The sequence below is a fragment of the Diceros bicornis genome, chromosome 5 (genome assembly GCF_020826845.1).
Source record: "Diceros bicornis minor isolate mBicDic1 chromosome 5, mDicBic1.mat.cur, whole genome shotgun sequence".
NCBI classification, from domain to species: domain Eukaryota; kingdom Metazoa; phylum Chordata; class Mammalia; order Perissodactyla; family Rhinocerotidae; genus Diceros; species Diceros bicornis.
The window spans coordinates 59,617,027-59,621,060 of NC_080744.1; the positions used below are offsets into that span (position 1 = coordinate 59,617,027).

The 4,034-nt window shown below is 39.3% G+C and overlaps 1 non-coding gene across 1 annotated transcript; it reads left to right on the top strand.

The window, feature by feature from the left end:
* Positions 1–3,712: 3,712 nt before the first annotated feature.
* Positions 3,713–3,828, top strand: LOC131406607 (U5 spliceosomal RNA). Its single transcript, XR_009220242.1, has one exon. It is a non-coding gene; the product is annotated as a U5 spliceosomal RNA (small nuclear RNA).
* The last annotated feature ends 206 nt before the right edge of the window (positions 3,829–4,034 follow it).

A 4,034-nucleotide genomic window follows, 5' to 3' on the forward strand; every position in this document is an offset into this window, starting at 1 on the left:
TACGTGAGGCGCTGCCACAGCATGGCTACTGACAGGGAATCCCGGCCACTGAAGCGGAGCGCGCCAAACTTGAACCGATAGACAGACCGTCAGGGCTGGCTCGCTTGGACTCCTTGACTTTAGCGGGCGGGCCTGGCGGCTGGAACTGAACACTAAAGGGAAGCAGCACCTCCTGGTGGCCAGCACAGAGGCTGCAGCAGAAATGAGCAAGGAGTCCCAGAAAGAAGGTAAACCCGGAAACAAGAGCTGAGACCTAGAGGCCTAGTCCACCTTGGCTACAGGCAGAGTGTCTCTCCACTGCAAAATTTGAAAGGGTTAGGTGTCCCTATGCTCAGACCTGTCTCTTGTAGGTGTGGCCCCTGGGATCTGGCCACAACAAATAGAAACCAGAGAACAATCTACAAGAAGAGGCAAGGATGATTTAACATTAATCTCTTAATGTAGATCCCCACTGAAGAGACTACAGCAAAATCATTTGATAATAATCCTATGAATGCATAAAACGCATTTGATAAACTCAAATACCCATTCAATATTTATCTATCTTATTATACTAGAAATAGAAGGGAATCTGCCTAATCTAACGAAAAATACCAACCAAAAACCTCTAGCACACACCACATGTAACAGAAAATGCTGTAAACTTTCCCTTTAGAGTCAAAAAGAAGACAAGAACAACCAATAAGTATCAACACTTCCAGTGGGTTTTGCACTACAAGTCCTTGCCAGCAAAGTAAAACAAGAAAAGAGAGAGAGAGAGAGAAAGGTACGAGGACTGGAAAAAGAAAAACAAAATTATCATTATTCTCAGTCAATATGATTATTTTCATAGAAGATCCTAAAGGATCTAGAACTGCAGTGTCCAGTACGGTAGCCACTGGCCACACGTGGCTATTGAGCATTTGAAATGTGACCAATCTGAATTGAGATATACTGTGTTATAAAATACACACTGGATTTTGAAGACTATGTATGAAAAATAAAAAAGTAAAACATCTCATTAATAATTTTTATATTGATTATATATTTGTATAATATTTTGGATTAAATAAAATATATTACTTAAATAAATAAAATATAATTAATTTTACCTGTTTATTTTATTTTATTAATGTGGCTACTAGGAAATTTGAAGTTATGTGTTTGGCTTACATTATATTTCCATTGGACAGGACTAATTTAGATAACCCTTTAGAATTAAAGCTATAGTTCAGCAAGGTTGTTGGATATAAGACTAACACAAAAATAAATTGCATTTTTAGACAAATAGTAAGTTGCTTGAATTATAATAATCAATTAAAATTTTGGTTTCAAAAATCTATCATTTATAACAGCAAAAAATACTCCTAGGATATTAGGTGTAAATAATTTTTTTAAAAGACCACTACAGAGTCAATTATATAGCTTTGAAGGATGTAAATAAACGAAAAGATTTAAATAAATGAAAAATATAACTGGAAGTCATAGAATGGTAGACTCAATGTCATAAGATGGGACATTCTTCCCAATTTAATCTATAAATTCAAAGCAGTGTCAATCAAAAATCCCAACACAGGTTTTTATGTTTTGTATTTTTTGGTTATTTCTTGTATTAAATATCAGTGTGACTTGTTGCCAGAAATGGAACTGTCAGCCACACCATATCAATGAAACTGTAGCTGACCTCTCAAACCCCACATTTACAATGAGAGGTGGGTCTGTGCTTTGGATTCAGAATTCCTGGAAACTCCATGACTCTATGTAGCCTGGAGTGGCTGAAAACAAAAGCTGAACTTCCTCGTGGTTCTCTAACCAGTGAAAGCTGCCCAGGACTCTTCCAGAGTAAAGCAGAGCAAAGTCCAGAAGATGAATGCCTCTCTTCCAAGTCCCATTGGGGAAAGAGGTCAAAGTGTTAAGAGAGCAGCTTTTTCCTGTTCCCTTGGCACTTTAGCCCCTGGCCAAGATCAGTGAGGTGTAGCTATCGCCACAGGGTGGGAACTTTCTATCTCCACGGGTCTCTAACTTCCCGTTACATTATGAAACAGTGCAAGAATGCAAAGGAGTATCAAACCAAATGCATGTGTGGATGATGGCAAACATTATGCTAAGTGAAAGAAGCCAGTCACAAAAGGTTATATGCTTCCATTTGTATGAAATGTCCAGAAAAGGCAGTTTAGGGACAGAAACTGGGTTAGTGGTTGGCAGAGACTAGGGGATGGGGGGATGCAGAGTAACTGCTAAGGGGTACATTTTCTTTTGGGGGTGATGAAAATGTTCTAAAATTAGATTGTGGTGATGATTGGACAACTCTGTGAATATACTAAAAACCATTGAATTGTACACTTTAAATGGGTGAATTGTATGGCAAGTGAATTATATCTAACAAAGCTGTTTTTAAAACGTATTAGACAAATTTAGATCAAGTATATGTCAAATACGATTGACTTGTCAGCAAAAGAACCAGCAAAATGAAAAACAAACGTGCCAGTTCAGAGAAGCTTCCAAGTTTGGAAGCGGAATGTTTACACAAGCAGCTAGGAAAAAACAAACCAGAAAACAAAAAAAGCTGCAGTTTCCTTTCCCAAGGTTGTTGGGTTACCACAGTTGCTAGGAAGGAGTCCGTGTAGGCTGGTCGGAGCCGGCAGCTGAGCGCTGCAGAGGAGAGAACACACATTTTAAAAGCAAAGGCACGACGGTTGAAACGAGAATACAAGATTTCATCCCCAACAGTGGAGGGTGGGGGCAGGACACCTGACACTGAGCGCGCAAGCTCTGATTTTAAACAGGACATTGCCAGGAATTTTTCTCAAACAGCAGACAAAAACGCAAAATATTCAAGAGTGTATATCCCGGAGGTACACCATTAAAAAACAAATAAAAACACAGCAAACAAACAAAACACGGGTAGGGCCACTACTCACCTTAAGAAAACGGAAATTATCAAACTTTTTAAACCCTTGTGTGCCTCTCCCCAGACACACTTCTCATTTCTCATGGAAGGGAGGAACCACCGTCCTGAATTTTGTGTCAATCACTTTGGTAGTTTTTTCGTGTTCAATTTTTTAAATTTTATTTATTTATTTTTTAGGAAGATTGGTCCTGAGCTAACATCTGTTGCTAATCTTCCTCCTTTTTTCTCCCCAAAGCCCCAGAAGATAGTTGTATGTCATAGTTGTACATCCTTCTAGTCTCTCTGTGTGGGACCCTGCCAGAGCGCGGCTTGAAGAGCGGTGTGTGTATCGCTCCCAGGATCTGAACTGCCCACTGAAGGGGCCCCGGGGAACTTAACCGCTAAGCCACCGGGCCAGCCCCTCATTTTCAATTTAATAGCAAAGTCTTTATTTAAAAGAAATCAAACTCAGATGTAGAAATACAAAAAACACATGAAACGAGTTTTTATCCCGATCTTGGCGGCGTTTAGTTCCCACTCAGCCAAGCCTCCGCTTGGCCCCCTAATGGGGACGCGGAGGCACCCTCTGAATACTAAGATATTTCCCGAATCGAAAGGGTGGTGACTCGCTTTATTTGCATACCCACAATGCACTGCAGCCAGTACAAGTTTAAAATGGCAAAATGTAAAATTTTATTCCACTTATATTTGCTGAATTTAAACTTTTATTTATATAGTAGTCTGAAAATTTTTATTCAGACACCGGATCTTGCTGTCAGCTAGCCACCATCAGTGAAATAGGAGTTTCTTTTACCCGAGCTTTGAGTTACAAATTCAAAAAGTATACTCTGGTTTCTCTTCAGATCGTATAAATCTTTCGCCTTTTACTAAAGATTTCCGTGGAGAGGAACAACTCTGAGTCATAAACTAATTTTTTGAGGCCTTGTGTTTGCAAGGCTGTCTTATGTTGGTTAAAAAACAGAATGGTTATAGTTTTTTTTTGGTGTTATGTTGTGTTGCTTATGCTTTCAGGTTTTTTTTACCTGTGAAAGAAAGCAATGTGTAAAACGAGTTATCCGGAAACTTCACCGGTTATTTTCACCAGCACAGGTTATAAACTGACTGACCGTGAACGATGGAAGTGGTACTAAAATTTGCAGTTCAC